Genomic DNA, 13,202 nt, shown 5'->3' with positions numbered 1-13,202 from the left:
TGCTCTCCAGAAGGTCGGTCCCCAGCCTGTACTGGTGTCGGGGGTTATTCCTCCCCAGGTGCAGGACCTTGCACTTGGCCTTGTTGAATTGCATGAGGTTTTCCACCGCCCAGTTGTCCAGTCTGTCCAGGTCCCTCTGGATGGCAGCACAGCCCCCTGGGGTATCGGCTACTCCTCCCAGTTTCGTGTCATCAGCAAACTTGCTGAGGGAGCACTCTGTGCCTTCATCCAGGTCATTGATGAATAAATTGAACAGGACTGGACCAAGGACTGACCCCTGGGGGACCCCGCTAGCTACAGGCCTCCAACTAGACTCTGCACTGCTGATCACCACTCTCTGGGCCCTCCCATCCAGCCAGTTCCTAATCCACCTCACTGTCCACTCATCTATCCCACACTTCTGGAGCTTGCCCAGGAGGATGTTGTGAGGGACGGTGTCAAAAGCCTTGGTGAAGTCGAGATAGACGACATCCACTGCTCTCCCCTCGTCTATCCAGCCGGTCATTCTATCATAGAAGGCTGGACCAGAAATGGGCCGGGTCTGGGCATTGCTGTGAACCCCAGGGGCCTGAAGGCATTAGAGATATGGCAAATGGATGTAACACATGTTCCGGAGTCTGCTCGACTTAAGTATGTGCATGTGTCTATTGATACTTACTTGCATGTAATATGGGCAACTGCTCAGCCTGGGGAAAGAGCCCTCCATGTGAAAAAACATCTCACCGCTTGCTTTGCAGTGTTAGGAGTCCCAGAAATGATTAAGACGGACAATGGTCCGGCATATGCCAGTGACAGTGTCCGTCAGCTTTGCAAAAAATGGGGCATTAAGCATGTCAGGGGAATCTCAAATTCGCCCACCGGCCAGGCCATGGTAGAACGGGCTAATCGCACCTTAAAAAATTACCTGATGAAATTTAAGGAAATGACAGACCCAAAAGAGCAGTTGTCCTACATACTGTTTGTATCAAACCATCTTTGTGTGTTTGGAGATGACACGGAACCCTCCATGTAGGTGCATGCACAGCAGGTCCGTAGTGAAAAAATGCAGGAGTCACCTATGAGCGTGCACTATCGGCATCCTCGAACCAGGTTATGGGAGGGTCCAGCAAAAGTCGTCTGAATTCCATCAAAGCTTATAGGGGGGTCCATGTACGGTAGGCCAAGTAAGTATGGCTTTGCCCTGGGTCCATCCTAACAGCACCAGTGTCAAAAGAAGAACTCGGCGAATGGCGTGTAGCATAACCCAGACGGAGGACTGTAATGACGAAGTCTGCCTCTGGTCTAAGTGGGAGGTAGTTTTCGCATCCCTCTTCGTACTGGGGGCGGCAGCAGCACGAGCCCACAAAGTCTTAGACACCCTGTCCTGCTGGGTGGTTAAACAAGCAAATGTCACCAGTCACGTCCTCTCTAATCTTGCGCTAGATTTATCACAGGTGCAACACGCGGTGCTACAAAATAGAGCGGCCATCGACTTCCTGCTGCTAGCCCATGGGCACGGATGTGAAGACTTTGAAGGAATGTGCTGCATGGACCTGCAGGACCATTCCAGAGCAATCCACCAGCAAATCCAACAGCTGATGGAACACACCCAGAAGATACAGAAAGATGTGGTCTTCTTTGGGCTGGATGGGTTAACTGATTTATTGGGTATTGGTGGGTGGCTAAAATCCTTGCTTAAGACAGGACTGATGCTTTGGATTGTTATGCTTCTTGTCCTAGGCTTATTCAGCTGTGCCTTTGCATGCTTAAGGCGAATGCTACCCTCCCATACTCATAAAGCCTGGTTATTGCAAAAGAAAAAAGGAGGACTTATAGAGGAATGGCTTGGAGACCAAGGACACCTTACGGCTCCAGGCGGTAAGCACAACCCCTACGTTGAAATGATCGAGAGTCTTTGAACTGCCCATCAGCAGATCAATAAACAACGGACGCTGCTCAGCAGGACGTTGGACTCTCTGGCTGGGAAGAGTTTGCAGACCAACATGGACTTGGGGATGGGTGCATGTACTAGTAAAATTGAGGCTGATGTTACTGGTTGTTTTACTGTTTATGCTTTGTATCTTTAGCTGTACTTTTGCATGTATTAGACGTATGATAGTCTCGCTTACCAGCAAGGCTTGACTAGTGCAAAAGAAAAAAGGGGGAATTGTAGGGAAATGCTGTGCTGAGGATCTGCACCACCTGCGCCTTGCTGATAATGTGCAGGGGAGTGTTAGCAAGTTGTCCTTGGCCGGCTGGGAATGAGGAGCTAGCTGGGAAAGAGTAGCTGGCCGTTTCGGGTAAACAACTTTGCAGAGCTGAGAAGAGCCTATGCGGCCGGGACCTACCAACCCCCCTAGCAACCAACCAAAGCTAGCCTAGAAATCCCTCAGATGCTTGTAGGTATAAATATACGCGCACTTTGGCTAATAAACGGAACAAGATCTAAACTCATATTGAATTTAGTTTCATGACATGAAGGCTCCAGGCCCTCTCATGCCGTTGCTGGGCTGGGCCAGGGCTGGTGGCAGGGCAGCGCCCGTGGCAGCACAGAGCACACGGCACAGTCACAAAGGGGCAGCGGGTGTCACAGGCGGGCGGAATGCGAGGGGACGGGACGCGCAGCCGTTACCGCGGCACTTCGGTCCGGCCAGCGAGAGCGCCATGGCTGTGTGCCTGGTGCTCATGCTGATGGCGCTGGCCGTGGTGCAGCAGCCGCTCAGGGTCAGCGACCATGTGGATGCGGGCACGCAGGAGCGGCTGCAGCGGCGCCTGCAGCACCTCACACATTCCATGGCCCGGCTGCAGGAAGAGCTGGAGCAGCCGCAGCCCATCGAGCAGCGGCAGCAGCAGCGGCAGGAGGGCAGTGACGCTGCCCAGCAGTGGCTCTTGGCTGGCAGCCGTTGGGGGAAGCTCGGGGAGGCGCTGGGAGCGCTCGTGCTGCTTGTGGGCCACGGCTGGCTGGCCAGGAAGCGGCGCCGTGAGCTGGGGAAGCCGTCGAGTCCGTCGTGCAGCTGGGCAGGGCAGCAGCAAGACAAGGAGGAGGAGGACAAGGAAGAGCAGGAAGAAGAGGAAGAAGAGCAGAAGGAGGATGAGGGCAAGGATGAGGAGTGTGCGGGCCAGAGACAGGCAGCGGGGTGTCTGCAGCAGCAGCAGCTCCAGCAACCGGTCTGGGTCATGCCCGAGGCCCTGGAGGAACTGCTGGACGAGCTGCTCTCCGCCTGCCACGCGCTCTCGTTCGGCTCCTTCTTCCCGCGCCTGGGCCCAGGCATCTGTGTGACTGGCAGCAACCCAGGCCGCCCCAGCAGCCACTACACCTTCCTGGTGCCGCTGCGCCCACCACCCGGCCATGCCTTCCGCCTGGAGACGACCCATGGGCAGGGACGCTCGCCGTGGCAGGGCCGTGTGCGTGTGCACGCGCGGTGCGTGTGCACGCGGCAGCGCCTGCTGGGCGATGTGCACTGCCTCCTGCACCAGACCACGTCACTGTCGGGCGCCTGCTGCAGCCCAGGCCTCCTGCGCACCCTCTGCACCCACTCCTTCCTCGACGCACGCAAGATAGCAGAATGGTTCCAGGACGTGGCGCAGAGAGCCTGGCTGCTGCTGCCCGCCTCACAGCACTGCCGCCTTGCCGTGCTGCCCTGCGCGCATGCCTGCCAGCTCTGCCTGCACAGCGCCTCGGGCAGCAGCCTGCTCATCCGCATCCTCTTTGGCGTGCGGCAGGGCAACCTGGCCGTCTTCTGGCCAGCTGGCGTGCACGGGCCTCCTGACGATGACGTGCGGCGCTGCTGGAGCAGCGTGCGCTGACGCTCGCACCCCGCACAGGCCTCCAGAGCCAGCACTGCAGCCGTGTGTGTGTCTCCTAACCCTAACCCAGCCTCCACGCAATCCCTTCCCATAAGCCCAATAAACATTTTTTTCTGCATCAAACAGCCTGTGCCCAGAGTCTCTCTGACGCTGCTCCAAGTACTCAGCTGCCCTTTCCAGGAGCACCTCCTGGAGCTGTTGGTTCACAGCCCATCACTGGTCACAGTCTGCTCTTCCACGGCTGTGGTCATCATAAGCCCCTAGCCAAAGCCAAAGTCTTTTGGCTTTAACATGCATTTGAAGAGACTTGTCAGTGGAAAAAGGAGAACTTTGGACCTCAAGTTACACTAGCAATGGTTCCATTTATGCATCGACTTCTACCACATCCTTCTATTTCTGCTCTTTCTCACTACTAGATCTCCATAGGTGCCTGGCGGGGCATCCTGCTCTGTGGGCAGGTACGACTTGTGTGGACAGACCTTGCGCAAGTCCTCATGTGCTGCACCACAGGAGCAGTAGTGCCTGTGGCCCACAGGCAGGTGGAGAGCCCTTCCTACCACTGTGAAGCCTGTGGACAGCAGGACTGTTACAGAGTCTGGTCCCTGGGGCAAGGGTCACTGTGGGCTGCCTCTTGCTCCCTGGAGAGCTCCAGTTAGGGTAAAGAGATCCAGGAGCTCAGAGCCGAGGCTGAGCTGGAGAAGGAGGAAAGATGAGTGGACAAGAGGTGCCCCTCATTAGAGGGGAGTCTCCTAGTCTTTCCATCCTCTCTCACAAGCACCCTGCACAGAGACACGAGGCTATGCATAACAGCCTAAGGTCAGTAGCAAAGAATGTCTGGTTCACAGACGGTCGGCTGTGCTGGAGAGGCGGGAAGCTGCAGCCACATGGGCAGCGCATGACCAAGAAGGTCACTGGATGGCCTCGCGCGTGATCAGCCTGTGATCATCTGGTTGATTGGTTGCTTGATGGTGGGGTGTCGCGTGCTACCGGGCAGGGTGGGGACTGCTCTGAGGTCAGAAGCTCTGTAAGTGGCGTTTAAGTGTAAGTAGAGGTTTTTGGTTTCACCCCCACTGAAGTCTGTGTGCATCATATTGTGCAAGTGTTGCCCAACGTGGAGCACTAACATTGAGGCGGCTGGTGAAGCCTGAACCTGGTAGCACAGGCCAGCCTAACTGGGAACGGAGCAGGAAGAGCTCCAGTGTGCACCCATCTCCTAATTACACAAGCGGCCTGGACCCATGGGAGGTGGAACGTCTCAAGAGCAGAAAGGCAGTGTAGACGAGCTGCAGCGCGTGGTACACGAACAGAACTGCGCACCACAGGTTTCCGGGAAGGATTTAGTCATGTAACTTGAGTGGATTCGGGAGAAGGTACCTACTTTCCTGAAGGAAGGCAGGCTCTAGCGATAGATGTGGGAAGATCTCAGAAAGTGCTTTAAGGAGGCGGTGGCAGATGGCGATACACGCGCGGTAAAACATGTGACCACCTGGTGGTGGATCACCTTAAAAATGGCCTGGGATGTTCAGGGGGACAAAAGCAATCAGCCATGTGCAGCAGGACCGTCTGCACCAGCATATGGGGGGGGGTGGGGGTGGGAGGGGTGGCTGCCAATCCTCTGCGCAAAGATCTGTTCGACTCAGGCCATGTGGACCCAGAGAAGGCACCCGATTTGTACCCTCCCAGACCCACATAATGGGGTTACAAAAGGGGATCGAGGGTCAGATGGCTGGGAAATGTTCAGGAGAGAAGCAAAAGAAGGAGATGAAGTACAAGCAGAAAAATAAGCAGAGGAAGCAGAAGCAGCAGAAGTGGAAGAAATTTGTGGACTTTGTTAAATCACTGAGCCAATCCGTACTTTATTTGGGATGTGTGTAAGCACTGGTTGAGATGTTTTGCAGTCATGGGTGTTCCAAAAATGATAAGACAATGGGCCTGCGTATGTTGCTATGCAAACCCAGGACTCTTACACAATGGGGCCTTTAACATGTCTTCGGTATACCTCATTCTCCTACTGGGCAGGCAGTTACTGAGCGCGTGCACCAGACCCTAAAAAATATGTTAATTAAACAGAAAGGGAGAGCTCAGGGAGATGGCCCCCAAGAAAGATTGGATAAAGCTTTATATGTACTTAATTTTTTAAATTGTAACATAGGAGGTGAGAGACAAGTTACTCAACACTTTGGCCAAGTCAGAAAATTTACAGACAAGTTACCATAAAAGGTCTAGGTATGTGGAAGTTGAGAGGTCCAAAACACTTAGTAACTTGAGGAAGAGTTCATGCTTGTGTTTTAACAGACAAGAGACCAAGATGGGTCCCTTCGCAATGTGTATGAGATGTGATCATCTAATTGATCGGTTGGTTGGGTTGCTTGGCTTTGTGTGCTGCCAGGCAGGGTGGGGGCTGCTCCAGGGTCAGAAGCTGTGTAAGTTGTGGTTAACTCTAAATAAAGATCTTTGGTTTCACCCCCTCCGAAGTCCATGAATTTCATATGTTGCACTAAGCAAACATTTTTTTTCTCCCTCTGTGCCAGGCTCTTTTTTTGTTTGTTTTAGCATTTTTACAGCCTTGTGCAGAACCCAGACCAGTGTTAGAAGCTCAGTGAACAGCTTAGGCTGTGGGGAGCACTCAACCCCATGGAGAGTCAGGATGACAGCTGCTGCTTTCAAAAATTGGGGGTCAATTCCAAAACTGGCATTACCATATTTCTCTCACTGATTCAAGCCTGTGCAGGATTACGTTAATGTGCTTTCAACTTTGGTAGCTTTTGGCAGTTCAAGACCAGACTCGAAATTGCTGTAAACCTCTAAATACTACATGCAATTCAGAGTCCGTACACCTTGTGCTATCCCAATTGTTGTTGAACCTCGTGACGTTCCTCCCTGCCCATCCTGTCCAGGTCTCTCTGAATGGCAGCACAGACCTCTGGAGTGTTGGCCACTCCACCCAGTTTTGTATCATCTTGAAACTTGCTCAGGGCGCACTCTGTGCCCTCATTCAAATCATTGATGAACAAGTTGAAGAGCACCGGTTCCAGTACTGACCCCTACGGAACACCACTGGCCACAAGCCTCCAACAAAACTTGACCTCATTTATCACAATCCTCTGAGCTCTGCCATCCAGCCAGTCCTCTCTCCACTGTCCATTCATCTAAGCTTCACCTCCTGAGCTTCCTTGTGAGGAAGTTATGGGAGACTTCCTCCCATGCCTCCAAGGAGGAGGCAGGGCTGTAAGTAGTCTTGCAACCATGGACTTCAGGAGGGCCAACTTTAACCTCTTCAGAGACCTCCTTGGAAGAATCCCATGGGCTAGAGCTCTAGAAGGAAGGGGGGCCCAAGCGAGCTGGTTAGTTTTCAAGCAGCACTTCCTCCACGCCCAGCAGCAGTGCATCCCTGTGTGTAGGAAGGCAGGCAGAGGGAGCAGGAGACCGGCGTGGATGAGCAAGGAGCTTGTGGCAATGCTCAAGCAGAAGAAGGTGGTATACAGAATGTGGAAAAAAGGACAGGCCCCCTGGGAGAAATACAAGAATGTAGTCAGAGAATGCAGAGATGCGACAAGGCATTTGGAAGGCAATCTGGCAAGTGACATTAAAAATAACAAGAAAAACTTCTTCAGCTATATTAACAGCAAAAGGAAAAACAAGGGAAAAGGTGGGTCCACTGGTGAATGGGAGGGGCACCCTGGTTACGAATAACACAGAAAAAGCAGAGTTGCTCAATGCCTTCTTTGCTTCGGTGTTTACCAAGGGCAGCCCCTTAGAGCCCCAGGCCCTAGGGACAAGAGAAGAAGCCTGGAGAGAGGAAGACTTGCCCTGGGTAGAGGAAGATTGGGTCAGAGAGCACCTAAGGAACCTCGATACCCACAAATCCATGGGCCCTGATGGGATGCACCCCAGAGTGCTGCGGGAGCTGGCGGATGTCATAGATAAGCCGCTCTCCATCATCTTTGAAAGATCCTGGAGAATGGGGGAGGTGCCGGAGGACTGGAAGAAAGCCAATGTCACGCCAGTCTTCAAAACAGGCAAGAAGGAGGACCCAGGAAACTACAGGCCAGTCAGACTCACCTCCGTCCCCGGAAAAGAGGTGGAACAGCTCATACTGGCCGTTGTCTCCGGGCATAGAGGACAAGAAGGTGCTCAGGAGTAGTCAGCATGGATTCACCAAGGGGAAATCTTGCTTGACTAACCTGATAGCCTTCTATGATGGAATGACCAGCTGGATAGATGAGGGGAGAGCGGTGGATGTTGTCTATCTTGACTTCAGCAAGACTTTTGACACTGTCCCTCAGAACATCCTCCTGGGCAAGCTCCGGAAGCGTGGGATAGATGAGTGCACAGTGAGGTGGGTTAGGAACTGGCTCGATGGCAGGGCCCAGAGAGTGGTGATCAGCGGTGCAGGGTCTAGTTGGAGGCCTGTAGCTAGCAGTGTCCCCCAGGGGTCAGTCCTCGGTCCATTCCTGTTCAATTTATTCATCAATGACCTGGATGAAGGCACAGAGTGCTCCCTCAGCAAGTTTGCTGATGATAAGCAAACTGGGAGGAGTAACTGATACCCCAGAGGGCTGCGCTGCCATCCAGAGGGACCTGGACAGACTGGACAACTGGGCGGTGAAAAACCTCATGAAATTCAACAAGGCCAAGTGCAAAGTCCTGCACCTGGGGAGAAATAAGCCCCAGACACCAGTACAGGTTGGGGACGGACCTTCTGGAGGGCAGCTCTGCAGAGAAAGACCTGGGTGTCGTGGTGGACAAGTTGACCAGGAGGCAGCAGTGTGCTCTTGTGGTCAAGAAGGCCAATGGGATCCTGGGGTGCATTAAGAAGAGCGTCTCCAGCAGGTTGAGGGAGGTGATCCTGCCCCTCTACTCAGGCCTGGTGAGGCCACATCCAGAGTATTGTGTCCCATGCTGGACCCCCCATTACAAGAGGGATGTGGAGCTGCTGGAGAGAGTCCAGCGCAGGGCTACAAGGATGGTCAGGAGCCTGGAACATCCGCCCTATAAAGAGAGGCTGAGGGAGCTGCGCCTGTTCAGCCTGGAGAAGAGAAGGCTGAGAGGGGATCTAATCAGTGTTTATAAGTACCTCAAGGGTATGGTGCTGGCCTCTTGTCAGTGGTGGCCACCAACAGAACTAGAGGTGATGGCCACAAACTGGAACACCAAAAGTTCCACAGGAAATTAAGGAAAAATTTTTTAACAGTGAGCGTGACAGAGCACTGGCACAGGCTGCCCAGAGAGGTTGTGGAGTCTCCTTCTCTGGAGAATTTCCAAACTCACTTGGACACAGTCCTGTGCCATGTGCTCTAGGTGATCCTGCGTGTGCAGGGGGGTTGGACTAGATGACCTCTAGAGGTCCGTTCCAACCTTAAGCATTCTATGATTCTGAGGTAATTTCAAAACTGCATTTTCAAGAATTTATGCCTACCTTACATATTCACTTGCTATTTTGGTTATTTCTTTTTTCTAACTCAGAAACCTCACCTGAGTCCTGAATATTAGTTTGATCGTACTACAATTTTATCGTGGCAAAATTCCTCCTTTCAGTGGGGTCACCATTCTATAGTCCATATTGTTTTTATTGTAAGCATCAATTTCACAAATTAATACAAATTATGCTTTTAATCAGATTTCTGGAAAAATACTACAGCTACTATGTGCCTGGTAGGATGAAAAAAAAAAAAAAAAACAGAAACAAATATTGGGTTGGTGTTTTTTTGTTTGCAACCGGTTGATTGGGATTTAGAGATAGGCACAGAAAGAGAAAGGTCAATGAAGTTAGAAAATAAATATTTGAACAAGTTTCTAATTCACAGCCTGCATCTGCTTGCAGTTAAGAAATAAAGTTTACAAAATACTGAAGAAATGTATTTCTGTTCAAACAAGAAAAATGGAATTCACTTGAACTTTTGCAAAAAGAGAGTGAAAGAAGAATCCTGATCTTTTAAAGACAGATTAACCAGCTCTCTGACTTGATTGTTCTGTCAACTGAATGTAAGAGCATTCTGATGACGGTGATCTTGGCTTTCTACACACCACTTTTCCTCTCTTAAATGCTTTCTTTCCCCACCCAAGTTATTTCCTGTTCTTTCTAGAGATTTGCAATTGAAAGTGTCGAGAGGATTTTATGCATTTCTTTGCTGATGGTGAGTATTTTGTCTGTCAGGCAATGCTGTGTCTTTTGGCTTCATCTTGTCCTTCAAACGGATATATAACTTTTTTTTTCAAGAATTATTATTTTATGACATGAAATCTCTGTTTATTAAAACCTTTGATTTATGTGGGTTTTGCTATCTTACCCATCTGCAATTACTACAGAATTGTCACATAGATATTTTTCTTCCTAGAGTGAGAAGAGGAAGAGTTGTGAGCTATGTGAGCTATGACAACATTTAGAACAGAGACTTTCAATGCAGCTTGGGCACTGCACTACTGCACTTCAACATGTGGCCTTTAGTGCCGTTTTGGGGAATCTGTTCTACTTTTGGTTGCTGACATGCCAGTGAGAATTTTGTTTTCTTTTACTACCATTTTATCTAGGGAACTTCATACCGAATATCTTCCAATTATAATACTTGAGAGACAGCATAAAATTAAGAGCTTCTGTATTCCCTCTCTATATATCTCCAGTCAGGTCTAAAGTACCTTTGAAACAAAATATATATATTTTTTGATATTTTTACTGATTAGCTGGTTATTTGTCTCCATCATGTTGCTATATTTCCTAGTTGAATCAGTCTGAAAAGTACCCAGGCATTTTTATCTGTTAAGATGGAAAAAAAATCCAATTATATGTTCATTTGAAGTTGTTTAATTTCACGTGTTACTAATTCGGAGTGTTTTTCCCTTATTACATACTCAGAAGAGCTTAACATGTTAAGTTCTTTCAAGTGAAATTCAACCAGTAAGCAATTTTTTATAAATCTAAAGTAATTTCAAGTCATTTGAACAATGAAGCACAGATTACATGATGGGAAGTCTCCAGTGTACATCTGCTCAGTACTTTAAACTCCTATCTTTTCAGAAAAATAAATAAATAAAGGACTTGTTTTTCATAGTTATATATATGGTCATATTATAAATCCACATGTAGTAGAGGAATGGTACTGAATGCTATGAATATTCAGTGCCATGCTCTTGGAGAAAATACAGATAAATAAATAGATAGATAAATAAATCAAGCATGTACAATCATCTTGCCTATATTAAGCACACAGATGATGCAACTGTATAATGGAGTGATCTCAGATGGCCATTTCTCCAGGTAAAATTCTCAAGTATATCTAAGGATGACTGAGTTGTACTAAATCCTATGAAGTTTTTAAAAACACTGAATATCATCTTTTTTTCCGTTTGTCATCGTAACTGATTTGGGGATTGTCAATGTGGCAGAAAACCAATTGCATAAACTAATCTGAATTTGCATAAAACAAATCTTGCACTCTTTTGCATGTATTTGTGTGCTTTTCCGTGTGTTTGTCTTCCTTAAGTCTTCCACTCAAAACCAAGGGCTGAACATACGAGAATGTCAAACTTATAACCAACCTGCCTTTCTTGCTCTCCTCATATTTCCATAAGATACCTTTTTCATACAAAGCAAACCATGATTTGGCTACAAAGTACAAAAGAAACCCTGGTTTTGGAGGTACTGTTTCAGGACCACTGCCCTTAATCCATGCTATATTACAAAGAAATAGGAAAGAGTGTAAAACCGAATTAGCTTTCCTTATGCCTAAATAGAACAAGATGTATGACTGCAAACTTATACGATTTAGCTAACTATAACAAAAACAGAGGCTTGTAACATGTAGAAATCAAGAGTGCCACAATCAAAATCATCACCTTGCCTTGCCTTGAACCTTTATCTAAGTGCCTACTGAAGCATATTTAACCAATAGGAGTATATAAGTATTTTGCACCACTGTGATACCATATCCAGAAACAATATATAAATATGTTATATATGTGTCTGAGCAATGTGACCACTGAAGGGACACACAAAGTTGTGTACAGTTGTACTGTAAGCATGCCCCCCCCCAAAAAAGGTGCAGATAAGGAGCAGTGAGGGTGCTTCTTAACACTTCTTGAAAGTGAGTGTGACAGACCACTGGAACAGGCTGCTCAGAGAGGTTGTGGAGTCAAGTAAGTGAGAGCATATTCAATAAATTAGAGCTTTACTGTTAATAGTGTTAATGTTACGTTTCCAACGGCTATCAAGCTACAGTGATTAATTCCAGCACCACCTTTACATCTATTTAGACTTTAACACTATTTCTTTGTAAGGTTCAAAACTGTTCATTATAATTTCTCCCACAATTGTGAGCCTAGAGAGTTAAAGGTTATGAATCAGACTTGTAGTTTAATTATAAACCGACTAAAGTGCAGAAGGAAAAGAAAATGCTAGCAAGACAAACAGAATCTAAGCCCAAGCAACTTATGTCAGCATAACTCTGACAAGTTCTCCTGAAAAATTGGTGAAGTCTGTTGTCCAAAAATAATAAAAAAAGAAGTAAAAAAGGCTGGACAAGATGCAGCTACTTACTGAGGTTGAACATTTTTATTCATAAAAACAGCACATAACTGAGACACAACTGCCTTCCTGCAGGAGCTCTCAATATTTAACAATAAATCTTTCTGTGAAAAGTAAAGAATTCTGAATGTGTTAGGAACTGGCAGTATTCCATTTAAAAGAACATCATGAATCTGAATTATTGATTTTATATCTCATTTCACGGAAGAGATAGTAAAGACTACCTTGGAAAGAGGAAACTGTCCTCCAAGGACTGCTGTGAATAAGTTCATCAAACAAGCAATAGCAGCTTTTCAAACTACAAGAGCAGTTCTTTTACAATTAACAACTACTTATAAGGTTACTCTAAAACATGACACATATTCCTGCCTTCATCCAAAAAAAAGAGAAATACACCGTCATCAAACACAGATGTGTCACCCGTTTCAATACAGCATACATTAACCATGAGCCAAAGTGTCAAAAAACAAAAACAAACAAAAAAACATAGTAATGAAAAATTTTACGGTATACAAATAGAATACTTAGAATATCACTTTGGTGCTCTGCGGGAAGATTTTAAGGTTTTGACCTGGCCTGCATACAAACTGACAGTGGATAAAACAATAGCAGTTAATAGCCAAAGACTGACAACAGAAGCTGAGAAAAACAAATTTTCTGTGCTTTGAAAGATCTCAATTATGCTACATTACTGAATATTTAATGGTAGACCAACGATCTGTGGCAGAATATCCTGGTTGGCAGTGAACATAACATCTTAAATAAGGTCACAGTTCCATTGTGCAGTGCTGCAATTTATGTTGTTAACAATCAACAATTGCTTGTTAACACTTGCTTGTTAACAGTCAAAGCATGCTCTTCTATTTCAGTTGATATTCCGTCTGATAGCACTTCT

Source organism: Tinamus guttatus, unplaced genomic scaffold (genome assembly GCF_059628265.1).
Source record: "Tinamus guttatus ecotype Peru unplaced genomic scaffold, ASM5962826v1 Tinamus_guttatus_pri_ptg000584l, whole genome shotgun sequence".
NCBI classification, from domain to species: domain Eukaryota; kingdom Metazoa; phylum Chordata; class Aves; order Tinamiformes; family Tinamidae; genus Tinamus; species Tinamus guttatus.
This window is presented reverse-complemented; position numbering follows the sequence as displayed.